The sequence below is a fragment of the Hyperolius riggenbachi genome, chromosome 8 (assembly GCF_040937935.1).
Source record: "Hyperolius riggenbachi isolate aHypRig1 chromosome 8, aHypRig1.pri, whole genome shotgun sequence".
Lineage (NCBI taxonomy): Eukaryota > Metazoa > Chordata > Amphibia > Anura > Hyperoliidae > Hyperolius > Hyperolius riggenbachi.
In genome coordinates this window covers 114,392,890-114,416,779 of record NC_090653.1, presented here as the reverse complement: position 1 = coordinate 114,416,779, position 23,890 = coordinate 114,392,890, and positions in this window count along the sequence as shown.

Below are 23,890 nucleotides of genomic sequence, written 5' to 3'. Positions count from 1 at the left end.
GACAAGGAGCCACTAGACACGGCAGGAGGAAAAATTGAGGAGAGGGGAGAACCAATCAACACCAGAGGAGCTTTATTGGGGAGGGAGGGGAAAACTATTAGACAGCAGGGAAGATATCAGGGGAGGGACATAGGGAAGGGGGAAGCACTAGGCACCAGGGAAGTTATATTGGGGAGGGAGTGGGAAGCCATTTGACACCAGGGAAACTATATGTGGGAGGGATGAAACAGAAGACACCAGGGGAGATAATTGGTGGCGGGAGGGGGAACCAGTAGACTCCAGGGAAGCTTATATGAGGAAGGGAGGGAGGGCCATCAGACACCAGAGACCTGTATAGGGGAGGAAGGACCAGCAGACACCAGAGAACTATATAGGGGAGGGAGGGGTTCACTAGAATCTAAGAAACTGTATAAGGAGTATGGGGGAAGTACTAGATTCCAGAAAACATTATAGGGATGGGAGGGGTGAGAACTAGACACCAGGGAACTGTATAGGTAAAGGAGGGGATGCACCACATGTGAAATTGTGTCATGGATAAAGGTCTGGGGTGGGTCTTAGGGCTCATTCACACTACAAAACGCATGCACGAATGCGATTGAGTGCATGCGCTGCCATAGCACAGTCATCGCATGGAATGTACGTTGTGGTGCCCATCAGGTAACGGTTACGTTGTGTGATAAAATATTCCCAGATGTGTTACATTGTAACGCATGGGAATGCACACCTGTATTGTGAATAGTAACATGAAAATCTATGGACTTTCATGTTGCCATATGGATTGTACACAATGTGCGTTGCGTCAAAACTGACAGCACATAGGGCTTGATTAACTAAACCGTGATTACTCATATAGATAACTCATATAACAATAACAATAATATTTTTATATCGCTTTTCTCCCTGGGGACTCAAAGTGCTGTGACCCTGCATTATGCAGTCTCAAAGGCTATGGAAAAGGGGTGAGTTTTTAGCCTTTTTTTTAAAGCTGTCCAGAGAAGGAGCCTCTCGTACTGATTGTGGTAGTGAGTTCCATAGAGTAGGGGCTGCATAGGAAAAGGCCCGAGCCCCAAATGTTAAGTGTATCCTGGGAATAATCAGCTTCATCTTGTTGGCAGAGCGGAGGGTGCGTGGAGGGGCATAAAGTTCCAATAGATCTGCAGATGTATTTGGGTCCCATGTGGTTTAGAGCCTTGAATGTCAGCAGGCAGATCTTAAAATTGAATCTCCATTTTACTGGCAACCAGTGAAGAGTTTTAAGTACTGGGGTGATGTGTGAGCTGCGGGGGCCATTGGCTAGGAGTCTGGCTGCAGCATTCTGTACTAGTTGTAAGGGGCGCAGAACCTTATCTGTAAATCCGATGAACAGGGCGTTGCAGTAGTCTAGGCGGGAGAATACAAATGCATGAACCAGGGCAGGTAGGTCTTCTGCTGGGGTAAGGTGTTTGATTTTCGCTATATTTCTTAGATGGAAGAAGGAAGAATTGACGATAGCTGATACCTGCTGTCTGAGTTTTAGATTTTCATCCAGGATCACCTCAAGGTTTCGCACAGAGTCTTTATACTGTACGGTATCTCCCCCAATTGCTAGGGGATGCTTTGAGGTGGTGAGCGTTTTGAACTTTATCCATCATGGGTGGACCACCTACCACCAACACCTCTGTTCTTTCAGAGTTCAGCCTCAACCAGCTGGTGTTCATCCAATTTTGGAAATCCGCTAGAGACGCATTTATGGATGCTGATGAGTCTTGGGTGCCAGACTGTATATCACGGCCGTTTTGCACGCATTTTAGCACAATCGCAAATTTTCACGCAAGAAATTTGTATGAAGATTCACAATTGCGCATAAAATTTGTGTTTGTGCCCAAATGCGAGAATGCGTGCGAAAATGGCCATGATATGCCTTATCACGGTTTAGTGAATCAAGCTCATAGTGTGAATGAGCCCTAAGTGTTCCTTTTTCCTGGCTCTAAAAGTTGGGAGGCATGAATGCCAGAGCCAGACTCAAAACTGACTACTAGACCAGTCGGCTTGCATCTGACTGGAAAGACTGCATCACATGACAGAAAATGTGCAGAACAAGACAGAATTCACTGAACTGGTGGTCACAGGGATGAGGAAAGCTGTTTTGACTGACTGAATATTAAAACCTGCTGGGAGCTGACAATCTACTGTATGGCCTGGTGCACACCAGAGGAGTTTTTCTGAGCGTTTTAAGTTTTTGAAACCTCCTGCTAATGTTATCCTATGTGTCTATGCACACTGGAGTAGTGTTGGGCGAACAGTGTTTGCCACTGTTCGGGTTCTGCAGAACATCACCCTGTTCGGGTGATGTTCGGGTTCGGCCGAACACCTGATGGTGTTCGGCCAAACTGTTCGGCCATATGGCCGAACTAAGAGCGCATGGCCGAACGTTACCCGAACGTTCGGCTAGCGCTGTGATTGGCCGAACGGGTCACGTGTAGTGTTGGGCGAACATCTAGATGTTCGGGTTCGGGCCGAACATGGCCGAACTCCGAACATAATGGAAGTCAATGGGGACCCGAACTTTCGTGCTTTGTAAAGCCTCCTTACATGCTACATACCCCAAATTTACAGGGTATGTGCACCTTGGGAGTGGGTACAAGAGGAAAAAAATTTAGCAAAAAGAGCTTATAGTTTTTGAGAAAATCGATTTTAAAGTTTCAAAGGGAAAACTGTCTTTTAAATGCGGGAAATGTCTGTTTTCTTTGCACAGGTAACATGCTTTTTGTCGGCATGCAGTCATAAATGTAATACATATTAGAGGTTCCAGGAAAAGGGACCGGTAACGCTAACCCAGCAGCAGCACACGTGATGGAACAAGAGGAGGGTGGCGCAGGAGGAGAAGGCCACGCTTTGAGACACAACAACCCAGGCCTTGCATGAGGACAAGAAGCGTGCGGATAGCAATTTGCATTTTGTCGCCATGCAGTCATAAATGTAATACAGATGAGAGGTTCAATAAACAGGGACCGGAAACGCTAACCCATCACAGATGTTCATTGTTCATGTTACTTGGTTGGGGTCCGGGAGTGTTGCGTAGTCGTTTCCAATCCAGGATTGATTCATTTTAATTTGAGTCAGACGGTCTGCATTTTCTGTGGAGAGGCGGATACGCCGCCGATCTGTGACGATGCCTCCGGCAGCACTGAAACAGCGTTCCGACATAACGCTGGCTGCCGGGCAAGCCAGCACCTCTATTGCGTACATTGCCAGTTTGTGCCAGGTGTCTAGCTTCGATACCCAATAGTTGAAGGGTGCAGATGGATTGTTCAACACAGCTACGCCATCTGACATGTAGTCCTTGACCATCTTCTCCAGGCGATCGGTGTTGGAGGTGGATCTGCACGCTTGCTGTTCTGTGTGCTGCTGCATGGGTGTCAGAAAATTTTCCCACTCCAAGGACACTGCCGATACCATTCCCTTTTGGGCACTAGCTGCGGCTTGTGTTGTTTGCTGCCCTCCTGGTCGTCCTGGGTTTGCGGAAGTCAGTCTGTCGGCGTACAACTGGCTAGAGGAGGGGGAGGATGTCAATCTCCTCTCTAAAGTCTCCACAAGGGCCTGCTGGTATTCTTCCATTTTGACCTGTCTGGCTCTTTCTTCAAGCAGTTTTGGAACATTGTGTTTGTACCGTGGATCCAGAAGGGTATAAACCCAGTAATTGGTGTTGTCCAGAATGCGCACAATGCGTGGGTCGCGTTCAATGCAGTCCTAGGCCGAAGAGGTCATAGCCTAGGGTCACAAAACCTGTTTATTGGGCAATTTCAATGGTGGCGAGTCTGACGTACATAAATCGCAGCAATGGCCGTTAGCAACGTCTGAATCTCACGAAATGTCACATGCAGGTAGAAGACATATTGTTAGACTTGGGCTCCAAAGATGGGTTCCCTACATCTCTGCAAACCAGAGTTACAGGGCTCCAAATTTGGTAAAATCCCCCATAGGCTTTCATTGGGCCTCCTATTTACAGTTCCAAAATCTCACATCTTTTCAAAGGGCAATTACTCAGCAGTGGCAAATTTTCTAGCATTGTAGGGACCCTTAGGGGGAACATGACTGGTGAGTTTCGGGCCCCTAGGCCGAAGAGGTCATAGCCTAGGGTCACAAAAACCTGTTTATTGGGGCTATTTCAATGGTAGTGATGGTGACGTACATAAATCGCAGCAATGGCCGTTAGCAAAGTCTGAATCTCACGAAATGTCTCATGCAGGTAGAAGACATATTGTTAGACTTGGATTCCAAAGATGGGGTCCCTACATCTCTGCAAACCAGAGTTACAGGGGTCCAAAATTGGTAAAATCCCCCATAGGATTTCATTGGCTCCCTATTTCACTTTCCAAAATCTCACATCTTTTCAAAGGGCAATGGCTCAGCAGTACCAAATTTTCTAGCATTGTAGGGACCCTTAGGGGGAACATGACTGGTGAGTTTCGGGCCCCTAGGCCGAAGAGGTCATAGCCTAGGGTCACAAAAACCTGTTTATTGGGGCTATTTCAATGGTAGTGATGGTGACGTACATAAATCGCAGCAATGGCCGTTAGCAAAGTCTGAATCTCACGAAATGTCTCATGCAGGTAGAAGACATATTGTTAGACTTGGATTCCAAAGATGGGGTCCCTACATCTCTACAAACCAGAGTTACAGGGGTCCAAAATTGGTAAAATCCCCCATAGGATTTCATTGGCTCCCTATTTCACTTTCCAAAATCTCACATCTTTTCAAAGGGCAATGGCTCAGCAGTACCAAATTTTCTAGCATTGTAGGGACCCTTAGGGGGATCATGACTGGTGAGTTTTGCCACTGCTGAGCCATTGCCCTTTGAAATGGTGTGAGATTTTGGAACGGTAAATAGGAGGCCCAATGAAAGCCTATGGGGGATTTTACCAATTTTGGACCCCTGTAACTCTGGTTTGCAGAGATGTAGGGACCCCATCTTTGGAATCCAAGTCTAACAATATGTCTTCTACCTGCATGAGACATTTCGTGAGATTCAGACTTTGCTAACGGCCATTGCTGCGATTTATGTACGTCACCATCACTACCATTGAAATAGCCCCAATAAACAGGTTTTTGTGACCCTAGGCTATGACCTCTTCGGCCTAGGGGCCCGAAACTCACCAGTCATGTTCCCTCTAAGGGTCCCTACAATGCTAGAAAATTTGGTACTGCTGAGCCATTGCCCTTTGAAAAGATGTGAGATTTTGGAAAGTGAAATAGGGAGCCAATGAAATCCTATGGGGGATTTTACCAATTTTGGACCCCTGTAACTCTGGTTTGCAGAGATGTAGGGACCCCATCTTTGGAATCCAAGTCTAACAATATGTCTTCTACCTGCATGAGACATTTCGTGAGATTCAGACTTTGCTAACGGCCATTGCTGCGATTTATGTACGTCACCATCACTACCATTGAAATAGCCCCAATAAACAGGTTTTTGTGACCCTAGGCTATGACCTCTTCGGCCTAGGGGCCCGAAACTCACCAGTCATGTTCCCCCTAAGGGTCCCTACAATGCTAGAAAATTTGGTACTGCTGAGCCATTGCCCTTTGAAAAGATGTGAGATTTTGGAAAGTGAAATAGGGAGCCAATGAAATCCTATGGGGGATTTTACCAATTTTGGACCCCTGTAACTCTGGTTTGCAGAGATGTAGGGACCCCATCTTTGGAATCCAAGTCTAACAATATGTCTTCTACCTGCATGAGACATTTCGTGAGATTCAGACTTTGCTAACGGCCATTGCTGCGATTTATGTACGTCACCATCACTACCATTGAAATAGCCCCAATAAACAGGTTTTTGTGACCCTAGGCTATGACCTCTTTGGCCTAGGGGCCCGAAACTCACCAGTCATGTTCCCCCTAAGGGTCCCTACAATGCTAGAAAATTTGCCACTGCTGAGTAATTGCCCTTTGAAAAGATGTGAGATTTTGGAACTGTAAATAGGAGGCCCAATGAAAGCCTATGGGGGATTTTACCAAATTTGGAGCCCTGTAACTCTGGTTTGCAGAGATGTAGGGAACCCATCTTTGGAGCCCAAGTCTAACAATATGTCTTCTACCTGCATGAGACATTTCGTGAGATTCAGACGTTGCTAACGGCCATTGCTGCGATTTATGTACGTCAGACTCGCCACCATTGAAATTGCCCAATAAACAGGTTTTGTGACCCTAGGCTATGATCTCTTCGGCCTAGGACTGCATTGAACGCGACCCACGCATTGTGCGCATTCTGGACAACACCAATTACTGGGTTTATACCCTTCTGGATCCACGGTACAAACACAATGTTCCAAAACTGCTTGAAGAAAGAGCCAGACAGGTTAAAATGGAAGAATACCAGCAGGCCCTTGTGGAGACTTTAGAGAGGAGATTGACATCCTCCCCCTCCTCTAGCCAGTTGTACGCCGACAGACTGACTTCCGCAAACCCAGGACGACCAGGAGGGCAGCAAACAACACAAGCCGCAGCTAGTGCCCAAAAGGGAATGGTATCGGCAGTGTCCTTGGAGTGGGAAAATTTTCTGACACCCATGCAGCAGCACACAGAACAGCAAGCGTGCAGATCCACCTCCAACACCGATCGCCTGGAGAAGATGGTCAAGGACTACATGTCAGATGGCGTAGCTGTGTTGAACAATCCATCTGCACCCTTCAACTATTGGGTATCGAAGCTAGACACCTGGCACAAACTGGCAATGTACGCAATAGAGGTGCTGGCTTGCCCGGCAGCCAGCGTTATGTCGGAACGCTGTTTCAGTGCTGCCGGAGGCATCGTCACAGATCGGCGGCGTATCCGCCTCTCCACAGAAAATGCAGACCGTCTGACTCAAATTAAAATGAATCAATCCTGAATTGGAAACGACTACGCAACACTCCCGGACCCCAACCAAGTAACATGAACAATGAACATCTGTGATGGGTTAGCGTTTCCGGTCCCTGTTTATCGAACCTCTCATCTGTATTACATTTATGACTGCATGGCGACAAAATGCAAATTGCTATCCGCACGCTTCTTGTCCTCATGCAAGGCCTGGGTTGTTGTGTCTCAAAGCGTGGCCTTCTCCTCCTGCGCCACCCTCCTCTTGTTCCATCACGTGTGCTGCTGCTGGGTTAGCGTTACCGGTCCCTTTTCCTGGAACCTCTTATATGTATTACATTTATGACTGCATGCCGACAAAAAGCATGTTACCTGTGCAAAGAAAACAGACATTTCCCGCATTTAAAAGACAGTTTTCCCTTTGAAACTTTAAAATCGATTTTCTCAAAAACTATAAGCTCTTTTTGCTAAATTTTTTTCCCTCTTGTACCCACTCCCAAGGTGCACATACCCTGTAAATTTGGGGTATGTAGCATGTAAGGAGGCTTTACAAAGCACAAAAGTTCGGGTCCCCATTGACTTCCATTATGTTCGGAGTTCGGGTCGAACACCCGAACATCGCGGCCATGTTCGGCCTGTTCGGGCCGAACCCGAACATCTAGATGTTCGCCCAACACTACACTGGAGCGATGAGGTTTTGTAAAAAAAAACAACATAGCATTACATTGGGAAGAGCTTTTGAAACCTCTAGCATTTGGGGAGCTTTTCTGGTGTGTCTCAGCCCTATGTTTTTATTGTTAAAAACTGTTACAAGTGCCCCTGCGGGAGACGTATGCCCCACCGCATCTCTATGTGCTTAAGTCATTAATGGCAGAGATTGAACTCGGTAAAACAAGGAGGAGGTACAGTCTCTGTGCTTTAGAGATAAATAGTGTCAAGTGACCATTTGTATTTTGGTTTGCATCCAGATTCCTGCTGGGAACAGGAAATGACCAGCAGAGGCTTTATGTTAGTGGCACATTTTAATACTTTGCTATATGCTTGACATATATGTTTTTAACATATTCATTATCTCCTTTATGGTAGCTGAATGTTAAATCCTGTCTTGCATGACTTTTCCACTTATATCATGGAATGGATTTGTGAGGGAGGTCAGAAGTAGAGATCTGTGCAATACCACATGGCAGGGAGTCAGTGACTGTCTGAAATAGAAAATAATATGCAGAGGTACAGCCGGGGTTTTCAGTGCCCAGGGACAAAAACAGTTTTTGCTCCCCCCTCCCTTCTGTCCATGCCTTAGAATGAGGGGATTGTCATGGATGGAGCTAAATGTACAAATGCTATTTAGATAGCCAGATGTGCCCCCATTCTGCACCTGTAGCCAGATGTGCCCCCTATAGATAGCTAGATGTGACCCCCTTTAGGTAGCCAGATGTGCCCCCCATTAGATAGCCAGATGCCTCTTCCCAATTAGATAGTCAGATGCCCCCATTAGATAACCAGATATGCCATACTTTTAGATAGCCAGATATGCCCCCCCTCCTTTAGATAGTCAGTTGTGCCCCCGCCTCTCTCTCTCAGAAGACTCACCAGCTATTACATTTCAGCGACGATGTCATCACTCCACTGCAGTGCGCCCAACATCCTCTCCGTGGTAGCAGTGGCATCATATGACAATGGAACATTGTAACCGGTGAGTGTTCTGTTACTAACATCCGCACTCCTCTGCAGAGAGAGGGAGGGACAGAAGTAGGGGCACCTCAAGCTGCCAGCAAGCCCCCCTAAAGCACGCGGGGACGCGGCACCCAAGCAGAGCGCCCTCATAGTATTGCACCCGGGGACATATGTTCCCCTTTGCCGCCCTCAGCTATACATCTGATAATGTGGGATTTGTGCATTACTAGACGCAATAACTATCATAGTTCCAGAAAGACAGAGGTGAGCATATGCTATTCTTTTTCTCCACAGATTTTTCTCATTTGACTTATAATTATGTGCATGTTTATGCTTGTTTGTCTTTGCCTTAAAAAAGTATCTGCTTTTCCAAACCACTTACTTGGCTCAGGGTAGATATAATTAGGATGATTGTACCTTTATCATTTATCACTTTAACACTGTGAGCTGATTTTAATTACACAAGAGGTTATCTGTTGCAAACATAAGGTATTTCCTCTGGTTTCTATGCTTCTTTGAGATGACTTCTTAGCATTCAATTGTAAATATCATACAATGCTTATGTTAATCTACATTAAATAATGAATGCTATATATATCTTGTCAGTTTAACAGATTATATGCCCCTTGTGAAATTAAAATGTACATACTGTACAGTTTCAACATTTTCCCGTGTGGTCTGGGCACTTGTGAACAGTATAGAAATCCTGCCCCAGATTACATTAAAAAACACACCTAAAAGGTCACCTCAGAGTCATGTGACCTATTTATAATCTGCAGTCTGTTGATTCTATATAGAGTAACGGAATTTCTTGAATGTATTTAATAATATTCTATGTGGCAACTGTAATTTAATTTGCCTAATGAGGCAGGATAAGATATATTTTCAGTGTGAATAAGTAAAATCACACAAGCAATTTCACTGTGTAATATACAGTGTCCATGGCAACTGATTAAAATTAATCTATCTCGTAGAGGTCTGTCTTCAATAAGATTAACTCTGATTGGTTGCTGTGGGATACTCTTAGGGATAAGAGGATCAATGTGTCAGAAACAGGAACTTGTATGAGTTGCATCAGTCCGTAAATGCACTACAGCTAATGTAATGAACTGGCAAGGGATCCAGTGTAATGACATAGTAATAGCCATAGCAGACGTGGAAGTTGGAATGGAGCCATGGAGCTGGAGGGCTGTATGCATGCATGTGACATGCCCAAACACGCAGCCCACTTCCTCAAATAGGAGTATCTAGGGCAGTATCTAGGAGGCATATCAGAACAACACACACTAAGTAACTTGACACGAGATCTGAGAATCAATTTACATTAAAAAAAATAATAATCTGAATATAAAAACACAATGAATGTAAAAAAATACACACACACAAATATATATAATTAAAAAATATTAATGGTCGACCCCATATGCATCATACAGCAGTGCTTAGAAATACTTGTGCTGAAACCCTATGGTCTATATGCCCTAAGTGTATAAATATCTGTATGCAAATAGTATACATTACATATTAGTGTACATGCATGAAATAGAAGCGCAAGGAAAAATGGGTGTCAGGTGAAGCTGAGTGTAAACAGTAAATACTGTTGTGAATTGAAAACAAAAAAATATTTACAGTGGTAATGATGCCTAACCCTAACTCCCCTTCCTGATGCCTAACCTAGTGTTGGGCGAACACCTGGATGTTCGGGTTCGGGAAAGTTCGCCGAACATGACCGCGATGTTCGGCATGTTCGGGCCGAACCCCGAACTCCCCGAACATCCCGCTTTTGGGGGCCCTCTGGGGTCGCAGGCATAAGGGGGGAGCATGCCCCGATCGCGGGGGGGGGGGGGTCGGAAATTCCCCCCACCCCCTCCGCTAGCGCTCCCCCCTCTGCCCGCTTCCCCATACAAAAGTTTAAGGAAAGTACCGGTGGTAGTGGATGGCCTGGCAGTGGCACTGTGGAGTGAGGAGGAGGAGTCCGGAGAGTGACGCGTTGAGGGAGGCCGGGCAGCGGGCGTGAGGTCAGAGAAAGGGCGGAAGTACCACAAGGGTACTACCGCTGAACCGCCCGCTGCCCGGCCTCCCTCAACGCGTCACTCTCCGGACTCCTCCTCCTCACTCCACAGTGCCACTGCCAGGCCATCCACTACCACCGGTACTTTCCTTAAACTTTTGTATGGGGAAGCGGGCAGAGGGGGGAGCGCTAGCGGAGGGGGTGGGGGGAATTTCCGACCCCCCCCCCCCCCCCCCCCGAGATCGGGGCATGCTCCCCCCTTATGCCTGCGACCCCATAGGGGGGCCGTATTCGGCCGAACAGGGGCCCTGTTCGGCCAGGTTCGGCCAGGAATTGAGCCGTTCGGGCGAACGCGAACAGTTTGGCCGAACACCACCAGGTGTTCGGCCGAACTCGAACATCACCCGAACAGGGTGATGTTCTGCAGAACCCGAACAGTGGCGAACACTGTTCGCCCAACACTAGCCTAACCCTAATCCCCCCCCCCTTCCTGATGCTCAACCCAAAATGCCCCTTCCTGCTGCCTGACCTTAAAACCCCCCCTTCCTAAATTATTTATAACAATACATTTCAAACCTATAATTTTAAAAAGCAAAACATTTCTAAATACAAAAGACATAAATATTCTAAAAACTATAACATTCTAATTTCAAAAAATGAAACATGCCATTTATACGGGCCGGCACCAGTGAGAGTGGTGTTAGAAGCACAATGACGTCATGCGCATCTGGCGTGCAACATCAAAGGCACCATGTTGGATACTGCTATAAGCCAGTAAAGTGAAGGGCAAGGCGATCAGTGCCTTAGTGAAGGCACTGACTAGTATGAAGTTACCAACCTCTCTGAACTGACTTTACTATCACAAGGTCCTGCAGGAAAAGTACTGACATTATATACATAACAGGTCCATGCAACTTTTTTGCAAATGCAACATGTACTATATGTATCAATTGACTTTTATGCAACAATATGTCTGCTTACATGCCTACAGCCTCTTTAATACAGGCAGCCGAAGGGGATGACTACACTGCCTGCCTGCTGCTCTTCAGCACCGGCTGGATCTTTTTAGGGCCCTTTTCCACTAGCAATCACTAGCGTTCACGCTGAACGCTAGCGATTGCTGAATCGCAAAGTGCAGGAAAGTTCTGGCGCTTGCATTCACGATTTTTCTATGCACTGTATTGCATAGCAAAATCGCTGCAAATATCGCTCCGCGGCGCGATCGTGTTTGAGGCAAAAACAATTTTGCGGTAGTGGAAATAACCTACCGCGATTCCTGTGTTATTTAGCAAATCCTACAGATTGTAAAATCGCTAGTGGTTTGCGATTTTGCGACTCAGCTAGCGCAAACGCGCTAGTGGAAAAGGTACCCATTGAATGACAGCTGGCTCTCCCCTGGAGTCACATCTGAATGTGACTGAATTCAGATGTGACTCATTAAATTGCACCCAAATGGAGATTATGGGTGGCGGATGGGATGCTGAACTGCTCGACAAGTGTGCAGGTTATCCATCCACCTGAAAGAGGCCTGAGGGTGACTATGGCAAGGATCCCCAGTAAGGCCCAGTTCACATTGGCTTTAAAAAGCTAAATAGACCAGAACCTAATGGAGGTTAACAGATTCATGTTAATCAATAGGATTTTTTTTCACAATAGAATGGAGTGGAGAGTCATGGATCAAAAATGATGCTTGTTAAAAACTGATACATTTCATGAATCAGTTCTTTACTGGATCAGTTTTTTAATGGATCAATTTTTGATCCATCCAGTGTGAACGCTATGTAGCCATATTATTTTTGGTGAACCCAATGAGGTTTTAGTGATAAAAAACAAGACAGGTTGGGCATCCATCAGTATTTATTTTCCAGGTAATCGATTAGTCTGATAGGAGATTGCAAATGAGCAATGTGTTGGACATGAATTGCACGTCCTGTGCATTCCAGGACATGGAATTCACATCATGCACTTTAATCCGCTCCTGCACGAGCACGTGCGCGGTCCCGTCATTCCCGCGCATGCACGTGGCAGTTCATGTGAATGACTGCTGCTAATAGCAGCACTAATCCATGTAAACAGAAAAAAGAAAGTTCAGCCGTTTAAAAAAAAAAAAAGTATTAACATGACAGTGTCCCCATTAAACAATAAAGTGTTGACAACCCCCTGACAAAGCATAATGCCTACCTAATTAATAAAATCCTTGTGTCACTTATACTTGGCCTTAAGCTACAATTGTTATGACTGCCGCCCCTAGCGATCAAATACGATCAGAAGGGCGGCAGTTCTGAGACCCAACACTGTACAGAAACATTGCTAAGCTGTTGCCTAGCAATGTGTACAGCTTTGGGGTCCCCAAACTGTGCCCAGTGGCGATCCACAGGCTGTCAATAATGGTACGCCACATTCCCAACTAGTGATGAAATATGGCATGTTGTGGGGTATCATTTTAACTGGAATAAGATATAAAAATAATATATAAAATTTAAAAAGATATTGCTGTATCATTGCAACACAGCTGATTTGCCAAAATAGTCAGGAATCTTAAAGCGGAACTGTCCCAAAAATCTTATTTAAAACACATACAAATAAGAAGTATATTTCTTCCTGAGTAAAATGAGCCATACATAATGTCTCTCCTATGTTGCTGTCACTAACAGTAAGTAGTAGAAATCTGACATTACTGACAGATGTTGGGCTAGTCCATCACTCCATAGGGAATTATCAGCATGGCCTTTATTCTTTATAAACACACTCCCTGAAAAAGATTTATACAAAGATGGTTTCCAGTTCTCCGTACACTTTTTCAACAGTTGGACGGAGAAACTACCATTCACTAAGTGCATTTTGAAAATAAAGAAATCCCTGTGAAACACCCCCCCCCCCCCCCCATGGGGAGATGAACTAGACCAAAACCTGTCGATTCTGTCAGATTTCTACTACCTACTGTAAATGACAGCAACATACGAGAAGAGTAATTTATAACTCATTTTATTCTGGGAGAAATGTACTTCTTAATTGTATGTGTTTACATATATTTAAAATTTTAAGATTTTCTCGACAGAGGTCCTTTAAGGGATAAAAACCCCTGAATGCGAACTGGTTAAGGTATATATTCACATCACCTACAGGGATCAGGATGGGATATACCGGGCGACAGTTTGTGGCCGAGTGCTGTACGGATGCATCGCTAGGCTGCAGCACAGAAATAAACGCATTTTATATTGGTAATGTGGGAAAAAAGAATATAACCTTTATTAGATTTCACTTGTGTCTGGATTAGGTGGATTAACTTGCTTTCTGTTGGCACCAAGGACACTTTGAGAGAAATGTCAGCTATAAAAGCTGACCTTTACTTGCTTTATTCTAAACTAATATAAACATTTTGGCTGCAGTTCTGCTGTAACCCTTGTTTTTCTTTTACTATTTACTACCATTACTTTTTATTGTTTTGCAAAAGTAGGAGAAGAGGTCAGGATTAAATGGGTCATATGACTCATAAACATTTTTATCCGAACAGTTTGTGACTCAGAGTCAGTTCCAACTGCCTCCATTCATCTAACATTATGCTGTTTAAAACATTTTGTGCTTGTGCTTTTTTTTTTTTTAGACAATTTTGATAAATATAACAGCGTGTTTGAGACACGGGAAATTGTTTGGATTGCTATCTCCTCACATTATTAGCATACATTAATATGGTGCTGACACAGTTTCTACAAAGTACATTGAACAATTCATATGACAGCAGCAGGTCTTATAACCAGGGATGTAACTAGAAGGGACAGCCACTGCAACAGCAAGTGGTCCCAGAGCTGTAAGCGGGCTCCCTCCAACTGCTAACCTTCCCTTCTGCCGATACAGGGGACTATACTTCAGATCAGGTGTTTTTGTGGCTACACTTGTTATGGGTGGGAAGATCATGATGGACACACTCATTTTATGACCCTTGTGAGATGGGCTCCAAGGCCATAAAGGGCATCGAGGGGAGGCTGGGGGGGGGGGGGGGGGGGAGGGTAGTGTAAACACTGAAAGGACCCCAAAGTTTTGCTGGGGGCCCTATAAATTGTATTTCTGTCACTGCTTATAACCACATATTACTATAACAGACTATGGTGAATACTTGAGCGGAAGCCAATTTATTTACTAGTATGTTCTCAAGGTAAACTCAAGCAAACTAAAGGAGGCTTAATACACCCAGAGATTTGCATAAAGGACTCTTCTACACAAGTGGAATAACTTTTAGAGTTTGTGCAAATATATTTTTTTCCTCTATCAAAAATGTTAATTGCTCATTAGTGGCCGAACAATTTATCCATAACCCTTTTTCCAAGGTAACAAGGTCGGATTCACTATATTGGCCATATTGAAATATTCAATCACAGCATAGGGTTATTGCAGAAATACTAGATAAGGGGCAAATAAAAGAAACCTACAAAGTGTATTTATTAACAATATCTTTGTATCATCTAGGAGTGTAGAATGGACCAAGAGAACTGTGAGTACTGTATCTCACAAAAGCGACCCCCTGTCCCCATCTACAACAGTGGGGGTCATGGGAGCTATTTTTACACCCCTGTGTAATAATAACCTTAAGCAAAAATTAACAAAATCAAACAATGCACATATATTTGATGAGAGGGGGAAAAAATCACTTTTCTCTATAGTATTATTTATCTGTGCACATATACAGTATCAATGGACTATATAGTTACAGTTCTGATAACAACCAATTTTAGTTGCATGTTTCACATTATTTCTCTGTCTGATATTCGTTTGTTTTTTTTCTTATTATTTTTTAATTGTTAGTCTATTGTTTATGAGGTTTGAGACTTGTGTTAGTAGAGGGAATGCTTTGGATAGCATAGAGCCTTCTCACTTCTCCATCCAGCCCATGGTTCTAGCACTGTCCTCTGATATACTGTAGCTACTTGACCTGATGGGATGAATAGCTATTCAGAACTGCTCAACTCCATAAGCAGATCTGAGGATGAGTGCATATATCCATCTGGTCTGCACATTCGCAATAGGAAGAACAATTTGGTTGAATAGCTACAATGGAGAACAGCACTGGAACAATGGGCCAGCTGGAGGAACAGGCAGGCTTTATGCTATCCTGAGCCTTGAGGCTGGTTTCACACTGCTAACCTGCAGTTTTAGTGCAGTGCGATTGGCTGATCACACTGCAATGCTATAAAAAAGCCTTTGGAGATTACAGTAGTAATCTTGTATTTCACAGTAGAAAGGAATGGCAGCGCTTCCAAACAGATGCTGCACATGAGTTGACTACCTGCACAAGTATGCAGAGCTCAAACAATGGGCAGATTACACACCTTTCATTCAAAACAGGTACAGTAAAAGGAGGGCGTTAGCTTCAGCATAAGTTGTGCACAAATTATTTTCACCTTATGCATCACAGTAATTTTCACCTCTCATTCATTCGCTAATAACTTTATCACTTCTTAACACAATTTATTGATCTACATCTTGTTTTTTCCGCCACTAATTAGGCTTTCTTTGGGTGGTACATTTTGCTAAGAATTATTTTTTTTAAATGCATTTTAACAGGATTAATAAGAAAAAAATTGAAAAAAATCATTATTTCTCAGTTTTCGTCCATTATAGCTTTAAAATAATCCATGCTACCATAATTAAAACCTATGTATTTTATTTGCCCGTTTGTCTCAGTTATGACACCATTTAAATCTTGTCCCTATCACAATGTATGGCGCCAATATTTTATTTGGAAATAAAGGTGCATTTTTTCCGTTTTGCGTCCATCACTATTTACAAGTTTATAATTTTAAAAATGTCCGTAGTATACCCCCTTCAAATGCATATTTAAAAAGTTCAGACCCTTAGGTAACTATTTATTTATTTATTTTAATTGTAATTTTTTTTCCATTAAAAATGTTATTTGGGTAATATTTTGGTGTGGGAAATAAACTGTTAATTTTTAATGTTATTATATGTGTAAATTGTAATGTAAAAAATATGTCAATGTAGTTTTACTATTTGGCCACAAGATGGCCACCTTGAGGTTTTTTTTTTCTCCTTGTGCTTCTCGTTAACTGGAAGCACAAGGGGGACGCAGCAAATTTTATTTGCAGAAAGACTGAAACCTCTAGTTAAAGCACTTTGGTTTTTCTGCTGGGGACGCGGATCGGTGATCGGGAACCATGTTCCCGTTCACTGATCCCAGGGCTACCGGGGGACAGCACGGGGGCACGAGGGCGCACCCGCGATCGAGCGCGGGAGTGCGCCGGAGCACAGCACCGCAGCAGAGCAGCCGCCTGGACGTGAGCATCACGTCTGGGCAGCTGAAATGTTTTTTAAACACTGTTCAGTTTTAGTACACTAACTCTTTAACAACAGGCAGCAGCAATCCATCATTTCACCATGTCAGGTTTGCATCGCAATGGATTCTGCTATGTGTATATAGGACTAAAATGTAAACCTTTACATTTTTGGATGCAATTCAGAAAGAATTGGATTGTATTTTTTGGTATGAAATAACGAAACCTGTATTCATATGTAAATGATCAGATCCATTAACTATAGGCTTTGCCTGATTGTGTAAACACTTTTTGGGGGAATTATGCTGTATTTAGACTACTCCCTTCATCTCCTCCATGTATTTTAATAGGGTCACAAAGGATAACAAGGCATCAAATATGCAGCATGCTGGGCTCCAAATAGTGCAGAACAATGGTTTTATACCTCAGCGCAAGCAGAAGAACTCGACCATTGAAATTCATCTGTTTTACATTCAGTGTGCTTTTCAGGTGTTTTAAAATGCATCAACAGTGCACGGATAGCTCACAGATGTGAACGTACCCTGCAGCTACAATTTACTCCCAATCTACTGAATTGATAGGACTCTTCAGAGAGCTTGTTTGTTTTCTGTTTAGTGAATGGGTGTGGGTAGGGAAATGCAGCTTTTAAATGGCTGTAGCTTGAACCGGGATGATATAAGGTTGCAAAAATGATTTCTGTGTAGATAAATGAGGGTTGTTTTCTTTTTATTGTTTTGTCAAATACGGGCGTAAAGAGAGACATTTTTTGCACAGTTGTTTGCAATGAGAAAATAATTTGACAAGTAATTAGCATCAATAAGAAAAAAAAAAATGAAACAAGACGGGCAATCAGTTTGCAAATGCTAAGCAATAACTGAGAGTGCCAAATACTGACAGCTACTAAACGGGACCTGTTTCAAGGCTTAATTCAAGTTAAAGGACAACTGAAGTAAAAGGGATATGTAGGCTGCCATATTTATTTATTTTTAAAGGCTACCTTAGCACTAATTATATTTAAAAAAGGATGCATACTTTGTGTGTGGGGAGCTGTGCATAGGCTTGCTGCACCTCTTGTGTCCCAGTGTCACCCTCTGTTCTCCACCAATTTTCCCCATTCTGTATTGCTGGTCAGTGAGGTTAGTGCCCTCAGAACCGGACATACTATACTGCGTGTGTACAGTATGTCCGCTTGGGCGCCTTGTAACCATGCATGCACACTTACGTCACTGGGGTCACTGGGGAGCGCAGTCACAAGGTGCCCAAGTGGACATTCTGCGCATGGGCAGCAAAGTATGTCCGGGTCAGAGGTCGCTGAACAGCAATACAGAATGGGGCAAAGAACGGAGGGTGACGCCGGGGCACAGGAGGTGCCGTAAGCCTCTGCACAACTCCCCACACACACAGTATACGTCCCTTTTTAAAGCACAACTGAAGTAAAAAGAATATGGAGGTTGCCATATTTATTTCCTTTTAAACAATACCAGTGATTTCAACCATTGATTATCCTAATAAATACTTTGAATCTTAGTGCTGGCCTCACCTTGCCTCCCTCCCTCATACAAGTTTGCTGTTTGCCATTCAGCCTATGCATGCCTTTCCATAGGATTAACACTTGCATCTAATACAGCGTATTTAGGTCCAGTCTACATCTCCTGCTGCTATCTTTAAGAGTGCTGGAACTTTGCTTTCCTTGCTTTTAATCTCCTGCTTAATACTTTAAGCCATAGAGCCTGAACGAACATGCAGCAGATCAGATGTTTTTAACAGTAATATCAGATCTGCTGCATGCTTGTTTCTGGTGTTATTTAGACACTACTGGAGCCAAAAAAAAACAGCAGGGCTGACAGGCAACTGGTATTGTTTAAAAGGAAACAAATATGGCAGCCTCCATATTCTTCTCACCTCAGTTGACCTTTCAAAGGAAAACTAAGGCAAATGGGAACAAAAAGTTTGATTCTTGCCTATGCAGATGGAAGCTTCTGGATCCTCTAGAGGTTTCCAGTACCATCCTTGAGACCACCGCCACTGCCCAGGATCCTCTGAAATTTCACAGCTTCAGTCCTCTTGCTCCCCAACCATGGCTGTACCGTGCCTGTGCAAGTACATCTGTACCTGCTCAGCAGGGCAAAGCCGCTCATTGCCTGGGAGTAGGGATGATCGGAACCAGCAAATTCCGTTCCGCCGGAATTTACGGATTCCGTCAATGATAAATTCCATCGCTATGAAAATTCCGCGGAATTCCGGATTCTGACGGAAATTTTTTAAAAACTCTCTCTCTCTCTCTCTCTCTCTCTCTCTCTCTCTCTCTCTCTTGCCAGACAGCCCATGAAGCCATGCGCCCCCGCACAGAGCGGCTGACAATTAAGGTTTCTGTTTTGTTGACCTGAGGAAGCGGGCAAACTTCTGCAAAATTTTGGTTCGCACGAACTTCCGTGAACCGCAATAAACTTCAATAGGGAGGTGAACTTTGAAAACTAGAAACACTTATGCTGGCCACAAAAGTGATGGAAAAGATGTTTCAAGGAGTCTAACATCTGAGTTTTTCATGCATGAGTGGGATAGATGCCCAAAGTCCTGGGGAAAAATCTGGATTTGACGAAAAGCAGCGTTTTAAGGGCAGAAATCACATTGAATGCTAAATTGGAGGCCTAAAGGGCTTTAAAACATCTTGCATGTGTATACATCAATCAGGGAGTGTAATTAGAGTACTGCTTCACACTGACACACCAAACTCACTGTGTACCGCACAGCAAACAGCTGTTTGTGTAGTGATGGTCGTGCTGGACTGGTGCGCACCATGGCGAGATTGCTCTTCCTCAGTGATATCAGGTAATGTCTGACTGCCTTATCAACTTGCAAGGGTTCTTTCTCTACCCTTGTTAAAGCTTACATCTATTATTTTTATTACATTTTCTGCTGGCTGTTCAGTACCTGTAACTAGAATCTGTTATGGAGGGCAAGTCTGCCATTGTGAGTGACCATGGGTAATGGCCGGGGAATCAGGGTTCGATTCCGGTCCGGAGTGGGAGCCTGAGAACCGGCTACCACCACCACCCATCCAAGGAAGGCAGCAGGCACGTTGTGGGCAAAGGAGCAGAATTGGCTACCACACATCCAAGAAAGGCAGCAGGCATGGCATGCATGTCCTGAGGTAGTGACCAAAAATAACAATACAGGAGGACTTTTGAGGCCCTGCTGTATATGAAGTGGGATGTGGGTGTCAAAAACACCCTCTAGTGAAAAGATACAGGAGACAAAAGTGAGAGCCCAATGGTGTAGTATGTCAAAAACAATTGAACGTAATAAAAGTAAGATACTACTCACAAAGGTGGGTTGCAGAGGGGCAACCGACCACAGGCAGTAGGTGGAGACAACAAACCCAACTCTACTCGGGGTGGTCCCTGGTCGAGGCCACGTGTGGTCTGTCTCCACCCCTCAAACGGGTGAGGTAAGGGGGTATGGTAGCACAATAATGGTATAAGAGGCGCCCTGGTGTGATATAAAAGCATCTAAAAGCAGTTTAAAATGGGAAATAAATTCGAGGTAGCTTCCCTCAATGACGAAAAATCTTTGTATTTAACGTAAATACAAAGATTTTTCGTCATTGAGGTAAGCTACCTCATATTTATTTCCCGTTTAAACTGCTTTTAGATGCTTTTATATCACACCAGGGCGCCTCTTAAACCCTTATTCTGCTGTATATGAGATGAATCAACTTTAAATACTTTAACAAGAATCTGTTATGGAGGGAAAGTTTGCCATCCATTCAAGTGAAAGGTATGCACTGACTGCCAGGTATAATACAATGTGCAGTCAAAGATGCAGTGAAAGGTATGTAGTGACTGCAAACAGCTGTTTGTGTAGCGACGGCCGTTCTGGACTGGTGCGCACCATGATGAGAGTGCAGATGATAGCGGCTTTCCAGCCCATATGGTTGCCGGGCTAAGGTAGCTGAATGACAGAACAGTGACTGTCCATCTGATCAAATTTGGTCTGTCCACAATGAAGCAACAACCCCCCCCCCCTCCTGACACACTCATATAACCGTCAGTCATTGCTTCATTGTGATACGCAAGCCCCTTCCCTACGGCAAGGTAATGAGGTATTGGCACATGTACATGCCTTTTGTTTTGTTGTTGCAGCTGCAGTGCAGCCAGAAAAATTAGGCAGGCATGTACCTGCACCAGAAAAATTATTATAGCAGCCGCTGCTAGCAGCGGCCTTAAAAATTCAGGAATCCACCTGGAGTCCTACACCCTGTTGGTAGTGGCGGAGAAGGCAGGCAAGCGGCCTGTGGGCAGAGATGCTGTGTGGGGAGCGACTTAGTCTTGTGGCAGGCAATCACATGGCGTGCAGGCAGAGATGCTGTGTGTGGGGACTGACTTAGTCTTCGGGCAAGCCTGAGCATGCTTTGCAGACCAGGCAACCGTGATCAGATGGTCCCTTGACCCAACGCTGTGTGCCAGAGATGTCACCACTTACCTTTCAACATCACGGTACAGTTTAGGCATCGCATTTATTGAGAAAAAATTACGGCCTGGTATCTTTCACTGCAGTGTGTGGCTTTGGTTTTGTGTGCTGCTTTTCCTCAGGTGGTCAGACTCATCCCATTGCAGTTTGTGCTTTGTAATCATGTGCCTTTGTAAGGTAGTTGTCCCTACGCAGGTCTTGGTCTTTCCACAGCTCAATTTTTGGTGGCAGAGAGTACAGATGGCATTTCTCTCATCTGAGGCAGACACACAAAAAAAATTTCCACACCGCTGAGCCATGGGGTGATGGCACTTTGGTGTGGTGCGTGTAAAGTGGGGTGCCAGAATCAGAGCAGGAGGAGGAAGATATGTCACGCTTCCGTGCGGAAGCTGAGAAAGATGAGGTGTTCTGTGTTAAATAGTCAACTACGTCTTGACAATATTGGGGGTTGATGGCACGCGCCTTCTTCTGAACACTGTACTTTGGTCGAGGGCCGCACGAAATCATGACAGCGCGACCTCGAACAGACCTGCCAGGTGGCCTGCCTCTGCCTTTTGTTTTGTCCATATTGGGGGGATGAAGTGAAAGGTATGTACTGACTTGACTAATACAATGTGCAGTCACACAGGTGCAGTTAACAGGTATGCACGGAGTGGTATATCACACTGCGTGCACTCACGTAGGTAGGTGGATGCACTGAACACAACAGGTAGGTATAAGCAGTGATGGGTACTACAAATGTGCACCTGTCACACACACGTACCGTTAACAGGTGCAGTGACTGGTGGTATTAAATATCCCACTGCGTGTGCTCACGTAGGTAGGTGGGTGCACTGTGAACAACAGGTAGGTATATGCAGTGATGGGTATTATAATGTGCACCTGTCACACACAGACAGGTACCGGACAGGCACTGTGATACTGCGTGCGCTCACGTAGGTAGGTGGGTGCACTGAAGTGAACAACAGGTAGGTATATGCAGTGATGGGTATTACAATGTGCACCTGTCACACACAGACAGGTACCGGACAGGCACAGTGATACTGCGTGCGCTCACGGAGGTAGGTGGGTGCACTGTGAACAACAGGTAGGTATATGCAGTGATGGGTATTACAATGTGCACCTGTCACACACACAGGTAGTCACTGAATGTGCTGGGCCTGGCAGTGGCACACACAGTAGGAATTACCACGGCTGTCTATGCAACACAAGTGTCTGTGGGACACACACAAAAAAATCACAAGAACAAGATTAGCTCTCAAAAGAGCTGTTGAGGGGTGCTTTTTTAGCAATAAGAATCAGCAAGGAGCAAGCTAAGAAGCCTACAAGAGCCTAACTAAGCTTTCCCTATAGGTCTCTGCACAGCAGCTCTCCCTTCTCTAATTACTGCAGTCACACAAGTGAGTCCAATGCCTGACGCTGCCTGCCTTTTATGAGGGGGGAGTGGCTCTAGGAGGGAGTGTAGCCTGATTGACTACAATGTGCCTGCTGACTGTGATGTAGAGGGTCAAAGTTGACACTAATGATGCACTATGGGGGCAAATCAAACTTCTGGAAAGGTTTGCGGTTCTCCGTGAACGCAAACCACCGAAGTTCGCTGGGAACCGTTCGCCGGCGAACCGTTCAGGCCATCTCTAATAAAGACTCCCTGTTTTCCATCTCAGGGAGTCTTCTATAGAGGTAAGAATTACTTATTTTATTTTTTTAAATCAGTCAGTACCTACATATTGGGCACTTCCCCACAACCCCTATCGAGTACTTCTACACCTCTTTCAGAGGTTCCAACCTTCACTATGTGGGGATTCGTTGCACTAGTAGAGAAGACCCAAGGAGGAGAGTGACCACCCGATTTCAGAGCAGACCGGCATACTGTGGTTGCAGGATTGCAACCCATCCTTGTGAGTATTCAATTGCTCCTAAATTGAACCTCCAGGGTTTTAAGGATACTGCACTATTGGGCTCCTAGTCTTTCTTTTCTCAACAGAAATACAGGGTACTCAGTTCCAAGGAACAGAGTACCCTGGATCTGTTACACTACATGAAGCCATAAAGTTCCATGGATATTAAAGATACAGCAAGTGAGAGTGAATCTCTCCAGTGGATACACTATAAAAATGCCTTAAAAATGTTAATCTAAATATTAAAAGAAAACAAAAATTGTAATAGGGCATTACATATGAAGGCATGGCTTGTTTTTCCTTTTATAGTTTACCTGTTTTTGGTTGAAGTTCTGCTTAACCTCCTTGGTGGTAATCTCACTACAGGGTTACAGCGCTACCCAGAGGATGAAGGGTGAACTGCAGTGCTGGATCCCAGGTAGGTGAGTAAATGCAGGGGCTGCTGCAGTTCTCTAGCAGCTTGATTTGTTCCCAGTTTTAGGCTCTTAAAGCCTGAAAATAAATTGCACCGCTTTTATACGCTAAAATCCGGAAATAATCATACCGCTAGGGAGGTTAACCTTCATAACCTTAGTTTAATTATGTTCATGTCTTGTCCTTTGCAGCGGTGTTTTCCAAATTGAGGTAGCATAACTGTTGATGGAAATTATTCTAAATTATTCTTACTCTTAGGCCCCTTTTACACTTAATCATAGTTGCTCTCAGTTATAACTGA